Genomic DNA, 18,683 nt, shown 5'->3' on the forward strand with positions numbered 1-18,683 from the left:
TGTAGTTGTGGCTGTAGATTTGTTAAAGGGCGACACACTGGCACATTGCTGCCACTGATGTTCAGTTAGAACAATTGCTCCCTTAACACCCTGGGTGGATATGGTCTTTTGCTGGGAGCCTATTCCCCTCTCCTCCGCTTCCCTCTTTTTGCAGCTTTCCCTACTCTCTTCATTCTCTCTGTCCTGCTAAAGGCCAACGGTAATGCATACTATTATCCCCATGTCTGGGGTAAGTGGTTTTGTGCAGAATTCTTGATGTCCAAAGAAAGTCTTAGAGGCTGTGCCATATTCATGTTGGAATCATGCTATAATGGAGCACATCTTTAGTTTGTAATTGAGAGCAGCTGCCACCAAATGTGGAATGATTAAGGTATTATTTCAAGTGTATTAACAACAGTTTACGCTGGGTGAGGGGAGAAAACAGGGAGTTGGTGCTTGTGCTCTGTGGTTTTGTGAATAAAACTGTGAAGGAAAAGACTGGTTCCAGATTCACCCTTTACTCAATGTATAAACAATGACGTTGATATGCCATGCCACACGCTGTAAACTTAATCAATTTTAATCAACTCTGCAATCCTGCAAGCATTTCTTTAATAAAAACAACAACCAATAGAAAACAATCAGTGAAGATACTTGTAAGTATAGCTGATGCTCCCTTTAAGTATCGGGATTCCTTCCCCATACTGACTGCATGTTCAGCTGTGGAAGACGAAGAGAGGGCATTAGCTGAAATGTTGAGTTCCAACATCACAGTGCTGGTGTCAAATCAGTTTTACCCCCGAATGAGGTCTCGATCTGCCTACTCTGCCTACTTCTGGCAGATATGCCTTGTACATTAGCTAACACTCTTAGCAAAAAGGCATCTGACATGGTGAACACCAGAAGTGAACACTGTGTTGTCGACAAAACCACAATCAGCGCACCAAAAAAATGTGTGCCACGGGGTCTAATTTCACAGCCAGTAAGTTTATTGGAGGGTTGTGGGTGATTGCACAAGATTTGCATCGAAGCAGCCAACTGCACTAATGCCGACTGAACAAGTAATATATTTGGCTATTAATACTTCATGCTGGAAATGTTGGCCCATTAAGTAAACTGTGTCGTATTTCCACACAGTATTTGCAGAGAGTGTAAAACTTGTCTGGTGTGCAGCTCTGTACTGTTTCTATTCAGGTTTGTTTCCAGTATGCATTTGAAAATTCGATTAAAATTTTGAAAAACACCTTAAATCGGGGAGAAAATATTACTTTTTCAAATAATAAATTAATAATGCAGTTAAAATTATTAACTTTGCTAAGATAATATAACATTCACTTACCATCTCTACTTCAAGGCCACTGTATTACTTATGTTTTAGCCTGCTAGCTGATGTTTAAATAAATGGGTTACATCCTCATTAAAATAGTGGACAAAGAATGTACACGTAAATCAACTGTATATTAACGTAACAAAGAACACTTTCAAGGGTATTATTTTTTGTTGCAAGACATTTATTGTCACAAGTTTTTAATTTCAACGAATTGAAGAATTGGCTGTAAGTTATGGTGCTACAGTGAACTGGGAGCTCTCTCAGTGAAATGAACCTTAACCTTGAACTTTAAACCACTCTGTATCAAAGAATCATCATAGAATTTACAGTGCAGAAGGAGGCCATTTGGCCTATTGAGCCTGCACCAGCCTTGGAAAAAGCATCCTATTTAAGCCGACACCTCCACCCTATCCCCGTAACCCCACGTAACCTTTTTTTTGGACATTAAGGGCAATTCAGCATGGCCAATCTACCTGGCCTGCACGTCTTTGGAGGAAACCGGAGCACTGTGAGGAAACCCACGCAGACACTGGGAGAACGTGCAGACTCTGCACAGTCAGTGACCCAAGCCGGGAATCGAACCTGGGACCCTGAAGCTGTGAAGCATCTGTGTCAACCACTGTGCTACTGTGCCACCCCTGTATCCTCAGGAAAATAAAATAAACATGAACCTCATCCATCCAGTTCTTTCTCTGGTTTACTTATATGCCTTCTTACTTCTATTCAATTAATTAATTCTCTGTTGCTTTCCTTCAACTCTCTTTTTATTGTTCTCACTTGATGTATGGATTTTAAGGAAAGTATCCTTTCCTTCACGGATAGACACATTTGAATTATTTTTAACAGTATAATACATTATTTTTACGTTGTAGTGTGTTGCAATGATTGAGTCAGTGCATCAGAGAACGTCAAGTTCGTGACTGGTTAAGATTTATTAAATTACAATAACATGGGAAGGAAAACAATACTAATACCAATGAACTGTTGAGAACTATAATATGAAAGCTAAAACAAAACATAACTATCCACGACGATTCCTAACCCCAGACTCCTCGAGGCTGCAATTGCACATGGTACATCTCTACTGCCACCTGCTGGTTGGAGGTCTGACATGTTAACATGCAGAATTGCTCATGCATATAATTACATTCCCTTTCCTTTAGAGTTTAATAAAATTAACATACATCATTTAAATCAATTATGATACCGATGATATGCATAACATAACAATTCCGATTATTCACAATTTCAGTGTTCAGTCTGTCCGGCTTCTTTCGTTGTCTGGTAGACCTTCAAAGTTTTTGTTGATGCGCTGAATTTGGGTTGCATTCGAGTGGTTCTGAAGATGTTTCTGGTGGAATTACCTTACTATGTGCATCTTCTGATTGTTCAGGTTGCATTAGTTTGGATAGACAGAGGTGGTCACATACATCATCTGCTGGCAATGAAGTAACAGATTGCTGAATCTTTAACAAAGCTCTCCTGTTCCTTCTGAGTACTTGTCCTTGATGACTGTTTATGACTTTGGATCTATCATTTGCATGACTTTTGCATATTTCGACCAGCCATCAGGATCCAGCACCCTTACGATATCATTGTGTTCTCAAGGTTCCAGAGACCTGGTTGACCTGTTAGAGTATCTCTTCTGCTTCTTCTTTTGAGACTTCAGTTGATGTTATTTTACAACTAGTTGGCTAGTTTGAAAGATATGGCAATGTTGTCCTTATCTTCTTGTTCATCAATAACTGGGACAGTGATAAACCATTGCTCCATGGTGATGCTCGAAAGCTGAGCAATGGCAGATATGAATCATCCTGGCTGTCCATCGATTTTTTTTAGTAACTGTTCACAATTTGTACATCTTTCTCTAACTTTCCATTTGACTGTGGATATAAAAGACTGGATGTGATATGTCTGAAATCGTACTGCTGCGCAAATTCCCTCCATTCCTGACAACTGAAACACGGACCATTGTCACTCATGACAACCTGTGGAATGCCATGACGAGCAAAGATAGCCTTAGTTTGTGTGATGACACACCTGGATGACGAGCTGGATAATTGTGCCACTTCAGGAAATTTGGAAAAGTAGTCCACGACCCACAAATTTTCCTTTCCTTCGAGATAAAACAAGTCTATCCCTACTTTCTGCCATGGAGTGTCACTATGTCACCCATCTGCATTGGTTCCTTCATTTGTCTGTGTTGAAATTATTGACATGTAGCGCACTCTTCTACCATCCGTTGAATATCCTTGTTGATCCCTGGCCAATGTACTGTGTCTTGTGCTCTTCTTTTACACTTTTCAATTCCGAGGTGGCCTCATGAAATTTTTGTAAAATTTCAGTTCGCAGAGACTGCCTTGTTACTATTCTTTGTTGCCTTATTAGGAATCCATTGGCTACACTTAGTTCTGCTCGAATGCTGTGATACTTTGAGCATGACCCTTTTGGCCATCCCTCGATGACATTCTTGATTATCATCTGCAGAACTTCATCTTTTTTCATTTCCTCGAATAGTAGCTTTGATTTTTCATCCGATACCGGCAGTGCCTCTGTTATCAGATTGACATGCACTCGCACATCTTTGTCAATATGGTTTTCTTCCAGCGCAGCTGTAGCTCTTGATAGTGCATCCGCAACTACGATGTGATTGTCTGGAGTGTAAATTAGATCAAAATCATACAGCTGGAGCTTCATCATCATTCTCTGGATACGCGGTGACATCTCACTTCAATATTTTCTGACAATGGCTACTCATGGCCTGTGATCCGTTTTGACCAGAAAAGTCGGTAGGACACACACGCAGCTATGAAACATTTCCAAGCCATTAACTAGTCCGAGACATTCCTTCTCAATTTGAGCATATCAACAATCAGAATCGGTCATTTACTTAGATGCATTGGCAACTGGCTTCCAATCTTCTCCATCTTCCTGCTGTAACATCACTGCACTTAACCCATCCTTTGACACATCAGTCGAGATATGTTTTCTTGCTCGGGTCAAAAAATGTTACCACTGGAGCTGTTGTCAAAGCTGTCTTCAGAGTAAGCCATTCTTGCTCATGTCTTTCTGACCATTCAAAAGTATTCGCCTTCTTTGTAACTTCTCTCAGGCACGTCGTCTTGGCGCACAAATTTGGAATAGGTTTGCCTATAAAGTTGATCATTCTGATGGTCGTGGCATATTCATTATTGCCTGTATCTACACTTGATCTGGTTGTATGCCTTGAGCAGACAAGTGGTCCCACAGAAACATAATTTCTTCAACACCAAATTGACACTTGGCTGTGTTCAACCTTCGCTCATACTTCTTAACACTCTGTAGTACTTTGATGAGTATGTCATTGTGTTCTTCCTTCGCAGAACCCCATTATATCGTCAAGATACATACAAACTCCTTGAATATCTTCCATAAATGTGTTCCATTGCCCTGTGAAAGATTTCAGATGCAGATATTATCCCAAATGGCATTCAAAGAAAACAGTAGTGCCCAAATGGAGTGTTAAATGTACAAAACATTGTACTCTCTTCATCCAGTTTGAGTTGCCAAAAATCCTGCGATGCATCCAGTTTACTGATGCATGTCGCACAATACATTTCGCTCGTAATTTCTTTTGGTACATTTTGGTATTAGATAGTGTTCTCGTTTAATGTTGGCATTAATTAATTTCAAAATTAATTTTGGTCTGGGCATTTATGGATTTTTGCGCTTGAGCAGGAGGAGGCCTGATGGCCCTTCGAGCCTGCTCCGCCGTTCATCACGATCATGGCTGATCATCCAACTCAATAACCTAATCCTGCTTTCTCCCCATAGCCTTTGATTCCATTCTCCCCAAGTGCTATATCCAGCCTCCTCTTGAATATATTCAAAGTTTTAGCATCAACTGCTTCCTGCGGTAATGAATTCCACATACTCACCACTCTTTGAGTGAAGAAATGTCTCCTTATCTCTGTCCGAAATGGTTTACCCTGAATCCTCAGGCTGTGACCCCTGGTTCTGGACACACCTATCATTGGTAACATCTTCCCTGCATCTACGCTGGCCTAACATCTAACATCCAGGCATTTTCCTCTGAGGCAGGAGAGCCAAGCTGAAAATGTTCCTGACTCCCGCTGCCCACCTTGAGGCTGAAAATCAATCCTAATGTATCTGTTAGGTATAAAGAAGGGTTAAGTCATAGTTTGGCATGATTGCGGCAGTAATTGAATGGCTGAAGGATGGAATTTTTCCTTTATATATGGCAAAACATATCAGCTAAGATTTTAATGCTACGGTACCTGCATTGAAATGGTGGAAATGTTCATTCGGGCACTACTCCACGTTTAATTCCCCAACTATAAAACCTCAATTTACCACTTCAGCATTTGCAAAATTCAACTTTTTCTGATAGTGGTTATAACAGAAAGGTAATTAAAATGCAAGAACACCTTGAAAGATTTTATTTTTGCAACATGAATCAAGAATTTCTAAACACAAATGATTGGAAACTGCAATCCAGCATATTTGGGTAAATGAATGACTTTACAGAGAGTTTGCTTTAACCTGGTCATTATTATTTATTGCAGGTGATGGTTTTGTCTTCTGTGCCTCAGTTCCACCTTTGGATGTTTCTTGAAACAAACGGCGTGGTGTCCACAAGGACATTATGATTTTTTAATATTCTTTTCTGAAGTTTTGGTTCAGCAGTCCATGTATAATTGCATTAAGGCAACTGTTAAAGTAAGCCATGAAGTAACTAAGGACGAAGAGCCACTCTGGGATTTTTGGTGGCATCTTCTGTGGATTGATAGCCACAGCTAGACCAATGAAGTTCAGGGGTGCCCAGCAAAATGCAAAAAGTACAAATACTAAAAACATAGTCAGAAAGTTTCTGAAGTCACTTTGCTTCAGTCCTGGCCTCACATCCGTTTTGACTCGCCTCCTTACTTGAATCACCAAAATCCAGATTTGCAGGTAACAAAATGACACAACTGTGATAGGAACTAGGAAGTGAATTACCACAACAGCAATGGTATAAGAGGAACGAACTGTCTGAACAAATGTACAGGAATAGACGTGGACATCATACTTCAAGGATCCAACAAAAGCATTTGGTACTATTGCAAGAACTGTTAATACCCAAATCAGAAACACAAAGATCAATGTGTTGCGACAGCTATATCATTTGTCATAAGCCAGACTTTGACAGATGTAGCAGTATCTGTTTATTGCAATTGCGATGATGTTAAAAATTGAACCTATCACACTTAGTCCCATCAAAAAGCCACTCACTTTACAGTGAATGTCACCAAGGAGCCATCCATTGTGAAACATGGCAAAGAGTATTAGTGGATATGGATACACAGCCACGACCAGGTCAGCAAACGCCAAGCTTACAACAAACACATTACCTGCAAAAGAATAAAAGAAAGAGCTGTTAAACCAAACTTAATCAGCATGCTCTCTATGCTCTCAACTTAATCTTACCGTGGGCAGCACGGTAGCATTGTGGATAGCACAATTGCTTCACAGCTCCAGGGTCCCAAGTTCGATTCCGGCTTGGGTCACTGCCTGTGAGGAGTCTGCACATCCTCCCCGTGTGTGCGTGGGTTTCCTCCGGGTGCTCCCGTTTCCTCCCACAGTCCAAAGATGTGCAGGTTAGGTGGATTGGCCATGATAAATTACCCTTAGTGTCCAGAATTGCCCTTAGTGTTGGGTGGGGTTACTGGGTTATGGGGATAGGATGGAAGTGTTGACCTTGGGAAGGGTGCTCTTTCCAAGGGCTGGTGCAGACTCGATGGGCTGAAGGGCCTCCTTCTGCACTGTAAATTCTATGATAATCTAGTCCTGATAGAATTTTATAAGTCTCAATGAGATCCCCCCTCATTCTTCTGAACTCCAGCGAGAACAATCCCAACCTAGTCAATCTCTCCTCATATGACAGTCCCGCCATCCCTGGAATCAGTCTGGTAAACCTTTGCTGCACTCCCTCGAGAGCAAGAACATCCTTCCTCAGAGAAGGAGACCAAAACTGCACACAATACTCCAAGTGTGGCCTCAGCAAGGCACAGTACAATTGCAGCAACACATCCCTGCTTCTATACTCGAAACCTCTTGCAATGAAGGCCAACATACCATTAGCCTTCTTTACCACCTGCTGCACCTGCATGCTTACCTTCAGCGAATGGTGCACAAGGACACCCAGGTCCCGCTGCACACTCCCCTCTCCCAATTTACAACCATTCAGGTAGTAATCTGCCTTCCTGTTTTTGCTTCAAAAATGAATAACCTCACACTTATCCAAATTATACTGCATCTGCCATTGGTTTTCCCACTCGCCCAACATGTCCAGATCTTGCTGTAGGATACCTGCATTCTCATCACAATTCACCCTCCCACCTAATTTGGTATCATCTGCAAACTTTGAGATGTTACATTTTGTTCCCTCATCCAAATCATTCATATATATTGTGAATAGCTGGGGTCCCAGCACCGATCCCTGTGGTACCCCACTGGTTACTGCCTGCCAACTTGAAAAGGACCCATTAATCCCTACTCTTTGTTTCTTCTCTGCCAACCAGTTTTCTATCCACCTCACTACATTTCCCCCAATCCTATGCACTTTAATTTTGCACAATAATCTCTGATGCGGGACTTTGTCAAACGCCTTCTGAAAGTCCAAATATACCACATCGACTGGCTCCCCCTTGTCGACTGTACTGGTTACCTCTTCAAAGAATTCCAACAGATTTGTCAAGCATGATTTTCCCTTCATAAATCCATGCTGACTCTGACTGATCCTGCCACTTCTTTCTAAATGTTCCGCTATAAAGTCCTTGATAATGGATTCAAGCAATTTCCCCACTACCAATGTTAGGCTTACTGGTCTATAATTTCCTGCTTTCTCTCTACCTCCCTTTTTGAATATCGGAGTGACGTGAGCTACCCTCCAATCTGCAGGGACAGTTCCATAGTCTATAGAATCCCAGAAGATGACCACCAATGCATCCACTATTTCCAGAGCCACCTCCTTAAGCACTCTGGGATGCAGATTCTCAGGCCCTGGGGATTTATCCGCCTTCAATCCCATCAGTTTTCCCAGCAAATTTTTCTACTAATGTTGATCTACCTCAGCACTTCCCTCTCACTAAACCTTTCATTCTCCAACATTTTTGGGGTCTGATTTGTGTCCTCATTTGTGAAGACAGAACCAAAGTATGTATTTAATTACTCAGCCATTTCTTTGTCCCTTATTATGCATTCCCCTGTTTTTGTCTGCAGTGGGCCGACATTTCTCTTTACCAATCTTTCTCTTCACATATCTGTAGAAACTCTTAGTGTCAGACTTTATGATCCCTGCAAGCTTCCTTTCGTACTGTACTTTCCCCTTCTTAACCAATCCCTTCATCCTTCTTTGCTGAATTCTGAACTGCTCCCAATCCTCAGACCTATTATTTTTCTTGGCCAAACTGTGTGCTTCTTCCTTGGATTGGATACTATTTCTAATTTCCTTAGTAAGCCATGGATTGGCCCTCTTACCACCTTTGCTTTTGTGCCAGATAAAAATGGACAGTTGCTGTAGTTCCTCCATGCGTTCCTTGAATGTTTGCCATTGTCTATCCACTGTCATCCCTTGAAGTAACTCTCCCCAATCTATCAAGGCCAACTCACGCCTCATATCCTCATAGTACCCTTTATTAAGATTCAGCACCCTCGTCTCTGAATCAACTACTTCACTCTCCATCTTGATAAAAAATTCTATCATGTTATGGCCGCTCATCCCCAAGGGGTCTCGGACAGCCAGATTGGCAATAATTCCCATCTCATTACACAGTACCCAGTCTAAGATGGCCTGCTCTCTAGTTGGTTCCTCCACATATTGGTCAAGAAAACCATCCCGTATACACTCCAGGAATTCGTCCTCTACGGCATTGTGGCTAATTTGATTTGCCCAATCTATGTGAAGATTAAAATCACCCATGGTCACCGATATTCCCTTATTATATGCATCACTAATGTCTTGTTTAATGCCATTCCCAACCTCACCAGTGCAGTTTGGGGGTTTATATATGACACCCACTAATGTTATTTGTCCCTTGGTATTTCTCAACTCTACCCATACAGATTCCACATTGTCAGAGCTAATATCCTTTCTCACTATTGTGTTAATTTCCTCTTTAACCAGCAGTACCACGCCACCACCTTTTCTTTTATACTGAGAACCCTGGGACATTCAGTTCCCATCCCTGTTCACCCTGCAGCCATGTCCCCGCAATCCCAATTACATCATACCCATTTATATCTATCTGCGCGATTAGTTCATCCACTTTATTGCAGATGCTCCATGCATTAAAGCACAGAGCCTTTACGTTTGTCCTTTTCACAATGCTTGTCTTGCTCCCAATATTTTTCTCTACTGCCCCGTTTGAATTTTGTCCTTGGTTTCCCCACCTATCGCTTTCTTATTCACTTTTCTACCTTTTGCTTTTGTCCTTGCTCCCTCTTTCTCTGACTCCTTGCTTAGGTTCCCATCCCCCTGGTATTTTAATTTAAACCCTCCCCAACCGCTCTAGCAAATAGGATATCATGGTCGGACATCAGTTCCAGTCCTGTCCAGGTATAACCCGTCCAGTTTGTACAGGTCCCACCTCCCCCAGAACCGGTCCCAATGCCCCAGGAATCTGAAACCCCCCCCACTGACACCATCTCTTCAGCCACGTATTCATCCTATATATCCTGTCATTTCTACTCTGACTAGCATGTGGCACCAGTAGTAACCCTGAGATCACTACCTTTGAGGTCCGATTTCTGAACTTCCTTCCTAGCTCCCTGTATTCTGCTTTTAGGACCTCATCCCTTTTTTTACCTACGTCGTTTGTACCGATGTGTACCAAGACCACTGGCTGTTCACCCTCCCCCTCCAGAATGTCCTGTACCCGCTCCGAGACATCCTTGACCCGGCACCAGGGAGGCAACATACCATCCTGGAGTCTCATTTGCGGCCACAGAAACGCCTGTCTATTCCCCTTACAATTGAATCCCCTATAACTATTGCACTGTCACACTTATCACCCCTCCCTCTGCAGCAGAACCAGCTATGGTGCCACGGGTTTGGCTGTTGCTGTTTTCCCCTGAGAGGCTATTCCCCTCAACAGTGTCCAAAACGATATATCTGTTCTGCAGGGGAATGGCCACAGGAGATTCCTGCACTACCTGCCTAGCTCTCTTGCTCAGTCTGTGGTCACCCATTCCCTTCATGCCTGCGGAGTCTGAGCCTGTGGTGTGACCACCTCTCTATACATGCTATCCACGATACTCTCCGACTCACGGATGCTCCACAGTGTCTCCAGCTTCCAGGAGCTGTAACTGTAGACACTTCCTGCACACATGCTGACCCTGGGGACTGGAACTGGCCCCAGCCTACCACATGGAGCAAGAGGAGCAGACCACGCCTTGGAGCTGGCCTGCCATGAATTATTCCTTTAAATTAAACCTGTGAAATTAAACTTTAGAAAGATGTTTTTGTGTCAGATTAAATCTAATCTCCGTATACTATTTAATTCAATTTTTTTTAAAAACTGAGTATTTATCCCTCTTGATCTGGCAATAACTTTAAAATAGTTATTTAATTGAAATTTAAAAAGTTATTTAAATCAACTTAAAAATAGTAATTTAAATCAACCCAAAATAGTTATTTAAGTCACATTAAAAAAATAGTAATTCAAATCAACTTAAAAATAGTAATCTAAGTCAAATCAAAACTAGTATTTAAATCAGGAGCTCCACAGATGTTCACATTTAGCCCAGTCTGCCTTTCAGCCAATCAGGTCACAGTTTCGTGTGATGTCACTTTATCGGGTTTTTTTCAATTTTGAAACAACCAGCTGTCTTACCCGACAGCGCTCTTTATTGAAGTCTCGCCCCTCTCTCCGCGCTCTTTATTGAACTCTCGCCCCTCTCTCCGCGCTCTTTATTGAAGTCTCGCCCTTCTCTCTCCGCGTTCTTTATTGAAGTCTCGCCCCTCTCTCCGCGCTCTTTATTGAAGTCTCGCCCTTTCTCTCTCCGGGCTCTTTATTGAAGTCTCGCCCTCTCTCTCTCCATGCTCTTTATTGAAGTCTCGCCTCTCTCTCACCGGGCTCTTTATTGAAGTCTCGCCTCTCTCTCTCCACGCTCTTTATTGAAGTCTCGCCCTTTCTCTCTCCGTGCTCTTTATTGAAGTCTCGCTTCTCTCTCTCCGGGCTCTTTACTGAAGTCCTGCCCTCTCTCTCTCCATGCTCTTTATTGAAGTCTTGCCCTCTCTCTCCTCTGCGCTCTTTATTGAAATCTCGCCCTCTCTCTCTCCATGTTCCTTATTGAAGTCTCGCCCTCTCTCTCTCCACGCTCTTTACTGAAGTCTCGCCTCTCTCTCCGCGCTCCTTGTTAAAGTCTCGCCTCTCTCTCCGTGCTCTTTATTGAAGTCTCTCACTCTCTCTCTCCACGCACTTTACTGAAGTCTCGCCCTCTCTCTCTCCGTGCTCTTTATTGAAGTCTCGCCCTCTCTCTCCATGCTCTTTATTGAAGTCTCGCCCCTCTCTCTCACTTCGATTTTCTTGCTCGAAAAACACTGTTTAGAAAAGTGGTTTTGCATTCGCATTTCGCACAAATTTTCCCAAAGGCGGGATATTGCCCCTGCAAGTCCCTATTTCCACACTCCTTACACAAAATGGTGGCATCTGGCAATTATTTAAAATGGCTGCCGCTGTTGAAACTACGTTATGTTTTTGGGTGCATCATTACGTGGGCTTCATTCTCGATTTCCATGCCGAAACTTCTCATGTTTAAAGTATTGATTTACTGTGCAGCTAACTCACTGGCATGGCAAACTTTTATTGCATCTTCAAGCTGGAGCTCATTCTCCCTCAAAAGACGCTCATGGACTTTATTGTTCTTATGCCAAAAACAATTTGATCCCTGATCATTGATAACTGTAATGTGGCAAAATTACAAGTCTGAGCCTTTAATTTAAAATCTGTGAGTAATCTGTCTAATGACTTGCCTGCCTGCTGCATGCGTGTTCTGAAAATGTACATTTCAAAAGTTTTGTTCTTCTTTGGGGTGCAATGCTCATCAAACATTTTAATGACGGCATCAACATTTTCTCTATCTGCCTCTCTTTCAAATACAAATGTATTAAAGGTTTTGATCGCCTGTGGACCTGCTACAGTAAGCAACAACACTATTTTGCGCTCATCAGGCTGTGCCTATAAACCTAGAGCCGCTACATATAAAATAAACTGCTGCTTAAAAGCATACCAATTTGCATCTAGGGGCAGCACGGTAGCACAAGTGGATAGCACGGTGGATTCATAGCACCAGGGTCCCAGGTTTGATTCCCCGCTGGATCACTGTGCGGAGTCTGCACGTTCTCCCCGCGTCTTGTGGGTTTCCTCCGGGTGCTCCGGTTTCCTCCCACAGTCCAAAGACGTGCAGGTTAGGTGGATTGGCCATGATAAACTGCCCTTAGTGACCAAAATGGTGAGGAGGGGTTATTGGGTTACGGGGTGATGCTCGATCAATAACTCCAGAAGCGAGATTGGAAGGCAATTGAAGGCTTTATTGGACTAGATGTTTCCCCCAGCAGCGCAGTTACAGAATCCAGCTGCTAGGGAGACACAGGCTCTTATACTCCGCCTTACTGGGCGGAACCAGCAGGCAGGCTTCACCAATGATATTGCTGTCTCAGGTACCTCCCACACCAATGGTCTTACAGCATCAACCTGGGTACCGTAATACCCCTAATACCGACTACCACACGGGGATAGGGTGGAAGTGAGGGCTTAAGTGGGTCAGTGCAGACTCAATGCGTCGAATGGCCTGCTTCTGCACTGTATGTTCTCTGTTCTATGTTACCAATGATATGAAGACTTTGTGGTGTTTTCAGACTATCCATCTTGTACTTCGGTGGCCAGTTGAGCATTGAGATGTGTTCTTTTGTTAGTAGATTTTCTTTTAGTAGTACTGTTTCCTAATTCTTCACATTAGATCATCAATCTGTAGATCACTACTGCTGGTACCATGTTATGCTCTGGTGCGTTGCAAAGATTGATTCAGTGCACTAGAGAATGTCTAGTTTGTGACTTGTAAAGATTTAGTAAATTACAATAATGTGGGAAGGAAAACAATACAAATACTGCTAAACTATGAACTGTTGATAACTATAATATGAGAGCTAATACAAAACACAACTATCCACGATGACTCCTAATCCCAGACTCCTTGAGGCTGCAGTATCACGTGGTACATCTCTACTGCTACCTGCTGGTTGGAGGTCTGACATTTTAACATACAGAATTGCTCATGCATATCATTACAGTTATCATTTTTTTAAATTAAGGGGCAATTTAGCATGGCCAATGCACCTACCATACTCATCTTTGGGTTGTGGGGCTGAGACCCATGCAGACATGCAAGCTTTTAACACAGAGGGTAGTGGGTGCCTGGAACTCGCTACCGGAGGAGGTGGTGGAAGCAGGGACGATAGTGACATTTAAGGGGCATCTTGACAAATACATGAAGAGGATGGGAATAGAGGGATACGGACCCAGGAAGTGTAGAAGATTGTAGTTTAGTCGGACAACATGGTCGGCACGGGCTTGGAGGGCCGAAGGGCCTGTTCCTGTGCTGTACATTTCTTTGTTCTTTGTTCTTTGTTGACACGAGAACAGTGACCCAGGACCGGGGTCGAACCCGGGTCCTCGGCTCCATGAGGCAGTAGTGCTAACCACTGTGCCACCATGCCGTACATACGTTATCATTCATAACTATAAAAATCTCATGAAAATATTGGTAGAATTTTTAGGAATGTTGCCTGTCATGATATTCAAACACACACATCATGATAGATAGACCAACAGACCAATTAGCACACATAACATGACAGCCAATCACAGACAAGAGCAGACACAGTATAAGACAAGAAACACGACACCATGTGGACAATCCATCTGGAGACAAGGACAAGGAAAGGACCTGATTAACAAGACACTCACATGGTCACCACTGAGTACCAAGACAGATCTGTAAATAACAAGTTGGAATAAAACTTTGTTGCACCAATCGCAACCGTGTTGGTTCATCTGTACCTCAGAGCACCCAACACCACATGATACCAGTGAGTGGATCGATACCTGCCGGCAAATCTGCCATCCTGAGCCATGGACACCCACAACAAACCGCAGCCGTTGCAAGTCGCTGGGAACCTGGGCACCAATTGGAAGCTCTTCAAGCAGCGATTCGAACTGTTCATGCGAGCCAACGATAAACAGAGTGCCTCGAACGAAACAAAGATTGCCATGCTCCTCACTACCGCAGGTCAGCACGCCATCGATGTATACAACTCCTTGGTGTTCGCGGAAGACGAGAACAAATCTAAATATGACATGGTCCTCCTCAAGCTCGACCAGCACTTCAACGTTGAGGTCAATGAAAGCTTTGAGAGGTATATCTTTCAGCAACGCCTGCAAGGTAAGGATGAGCTCTTTCAACCCTTTCTGACGCACCTCCGCATACTCGCGCAGTCCTGCGGTTACGGCACCACCTCAGAGTCAATGATCCGGGATCAGATCGTTTTTGGCGTTGCCTCCAGTGGCCTACGCCAGCAGCTTCTTAAAATTAAAGGCCTGACCTTAGCATCTGCAGTGGAAGCCTGTGTCCTGCATGAAAATGCGACCAGCCGCTTTGCCCAATTTCAGGCGACCAAATCGGCACGGAGAGGGTCCCAAGCGATCGAATCGGCAAGCCAGGCCGCCCACGAGGCCGAACGCATCCAGGCAATCGAGTTTCTCCCGGCCCGCGGCCCGGACGAGGGCGGCCGTTTTGCGCGCTTTATGAGGTCTCCCGTGTTTGTGCGCGCCAAAATCAACGGCAACATTGAGGGACGCACTGCGCAGGCGCGCCCGACGCAAGACCGAACTGCGCATGCGCAGTGGCGTAACGAACGCCATGACGTCATGACGTGCGGCAACTGTGGAGCTGCACATTTAAAAGGGCAATGTCCTGCAAAAACCCGACAATGCCTACGCTGTGGCAGGATGGGCCACTACGCTGCCTACTGTCGAGCGGTTCAACCGATGGATCCTCCACATCTCCGACAACCTCGCAGACACGTGCTAACCATCCAGCCTCCACATCAGGACATCCAACCCAACGACACAGATGGCCAAGACGCCTTCCGAGTTGCGGTCATTGATGTGAACCGGGTCAACATCATCAATCCGGCCGATGAATGGAGTGCCACCCTGACGGTCAACCGATGACTTTCCGCCTGGACACTGGCGCATCCGCCAACCTCATAGCATGGTCAGCATTCTATGCCATGAAGGTCAGACCACCAATTCAGCCATCCCGGTGCAAGATGGTCGACTACAACGGGAACCGTTCTCCCGGACATGGGATCCTGCCAGCTCCAGGTGACACACAGAACACACACGGCCACACTCTCGTTCGAAATAGTTGGCTCAGCGAAGGACTCCTTGCTGGGCACACAGGCATGTAAGGCTCTCCACCTTGTACAACGAATTCTGTCTCTCTCTCCAGACGACACATCTGACTTCCCGGATGCTGAGTTCAACGCACAGCTCCAATCGCTCCTCGTCCACAACCAGGAGGCATTCGAAGGCATGGGAACACTGCCATACACATACAGAATTCGCCTCAAACCATATTGCCTTATAAATTTTGATCTCTACAAAGCAGCTTAGTAATCACGTCTTTGATGTAAATTACACCAACCAAATCTCAGAAAAATGGCAAGGGTGAAATCTATTTACCATCAGAATGCATATGATCAATAGTAAAATTGGTGATTCATAGAGTCGACAACTAAATTAGACATGTACATATGTCAAACTGTGTGGTATATGTAGTGGAAATTAATTATATTCCGAGACACATTCTTGGTTCTTTTCAAGTGTGGCATCAAAATATATAATACATCACTAATTTCCCCATTCTCCTGCAAGTATAATTGCTGCTGTGTTGGCCCTGACGTAGTGAATTGTTCAAGAGTGCAATTACAGGCTATAGAAGACTGTAAACATTCCCATTGTGGGCTATATTTACCAGGCACATTATAAGTAAGAAATTGGCCACAGATTAAGCTGACTGTTCATTGAACACACAATGAATAATAATGACCTTGAATGCAACTTCCCAAGTCTGAGAGCAGAGTATTGGGGCACTAGATATTAAACCACTGAGTTTGCACTCGGCAGCTTACATTGTTTATTTTAAATTTTTAAATGTAATTTTAAGACATTTTAACTAAATATAGTTTCAGTAAGTAACAGCAGTACACTTTTTTGACGGATATACAAGAATAAATATTGGGTGGGATTTAGTGAGCCTGTGAACCAAGGGCGGAACTCCTGTCATGGCGATAAAACTTGCCCTCCCCGTAACGTAATCAGCTTCATGCCCACAAAGGACGTGACCTGAATTGCATAAATGTTAATGCATTACAAGTGTGGTGTTGGGCGTTCTGACACACAGATGAGCCAACACAGTCGTATTTGGTACAACGCTGTTTTATTCAAACTTACTATCTATAGTTTTGTCTTGATACTCTGCACGTGGGGACTCCCTGTCTGTGATGTTAAAACAGGTCTTGTCGTTGTCCTTGTCCCCAGATCTACTGCCCACCAGGTGTTGTGTTTGTCCTTTTATACAGTCCCTGTCTTTGTCTGTGATTGGTTGTGGTGTTGTGTGTTCTGATTTGTCTGTTGGTGTGATTATCATGATGTGTGTGTTTGAATATCATGACATCCACCCTTTTTACAAAGATATGTGCCTACGTGGTTATAAATATAATCGTGTCGTGAGTGCATCTAAGAGTGTGTGTGTGTGTGTGTTGTGTACAGCGTGTGTAGATGACGTAACTATTTACATGGGGCGATGTCGGGTGCGTCATGCGAACGAGGTTGTACCATAACAAAACATGAATGCGGAAAAAAAACTTTGAATAGTGGTCCGGTCAAACGATATCTGGAACGATAAACAACAACAGGTTATAATACAGTAGTGTTTAACTTTTTAAACATATGAACAGTGTTATAAGTCCAGTCTAATGGGTGTGCGACGAATTCAGGTTGACCGCCTCAAGGGTGGGTCAAGAACCACCGGCTGATGTGCAAGCCTGGCCATGGGTGGCGATGGAAGGGGCGTGATCTGCGGCAGCTCCACGAAGTCATCCCTGGAAGCCTGTTGAGGATCCGGTGTGTGTGTACAGTGTGGCTGCGAGCGTGGAAGTCGGCGAAGGGCGCGCTGATTGCGGCGACGCACTGAACCATCCGGCATACGTATCAGGGACGAGCGGGGAGCCACACGGCGGAGAACGTCGGCCGGTGCTGACCAGCCACCATGCGGTAGATGGATGCGTACTTTGTCTCCGGAGGACAGGGGGGGCAGGTCCGTCGCTCGTGTGTCGTACTGACTTTTCTGACGATCACGTTGCATTTGCATCTTACGAAGAACCGCATAATGATCCGTTGTTGGTGCCAGGATGGATGGCACCGTCGTCCTGAGGGAGCGACTCATCAGGAGCTGTGCTGGCGAGAGACCCGTGGCTAGCGGGGCTGATCGATAGGCCAGCAAGGCGAGGTTAAAGTCCGATCCGGCAGCAGCCGCCTTGCAGAGGAGCCGCTTGGCAATGTGAACGCCCTTCTCTGCCTTCCCATTCGACTGTGGATGTAGAGGGCTGGACGTCACATGAGTGAAACCATATGCTGCGGCAAAGGACGACCATTCACGGCTGGCGAAACAGGGTCCATTGTCCGACATGACAGTCATTGGAATGCCATGGCAAGCAAATGTTTCCTTGCAGGCCCCAATGACTGCGGACGACGTCAGATCATGTAGAGGTATGACTTCCGGGTAATTGGAAAAGTAATCTATAATAATGATGTCATCTCTGCCGAGCGCGTGAAATAGGTCAACACCCACCTTCGCCCAGGGGGACGTCACCATCTCGTGTGGTAGAAGCGTCTGCGGAGGTTGCGCCGGCTGAAACCTCTGACAGGTTGTGCAATTGAGCACCATGTTGGCTATGTCTTCATTAATACCCGGCCAATATACCGCCTCTCGGGCCCTCCGTCTGCATTTCTCGATTCCCAAGTGGCCTTCGTGTAGTTGATTAAGAATCATCTGGCGCATGCTGTGCGGAATGATAATCCTGTCTAACTTCATAAGGACCCCGTCAATGTTGGTAAGGTTATCTCGCACATTATAAAACTGCGGGCACTGCCCTTTGAGCCACCCTTCCGCCATGTGGCGCATCACTCGCTGTAGAAGGGGGTCAGTCGCTGTCTCTGCGCGTATGCGGGCCAGACTTGGGTCGTCAGCCGGCAGATTTGCTGCTGTC

At 44.4% G+C, this 18,683-nt stretch overlaps 1 pseudogene; it reads right to left on the reverse strand.

The window, feature by feature from the left end:
- Positions 1 to 5,820: 5,820 nt before the first annotated feature.
- Positions 5,821 to 18,683, reverse strand: part of LOC140391315 (melatonin receptor type 1B-like) — a 34,292-nt pseudogene continuing 21,429 nt past the window's right edge.

This window comes from Scyliorhinus torazame, chromosome 15 (genome assembly GCF_047496885.1).
Source record: "Scyliorhinus torazame isolate Kashiwa2021f chromosome 15, sScyTor2.1, whole genome shotgun sequence".
Taxonomy (NCBI): domain Eukaryota; kingdom Metazoa; phylum Chordata; class Chondrichthyes; order Carcharhiniformes; family Scyliorhinidae; genus Scyliorhinus; species Scyliorhinus torazame.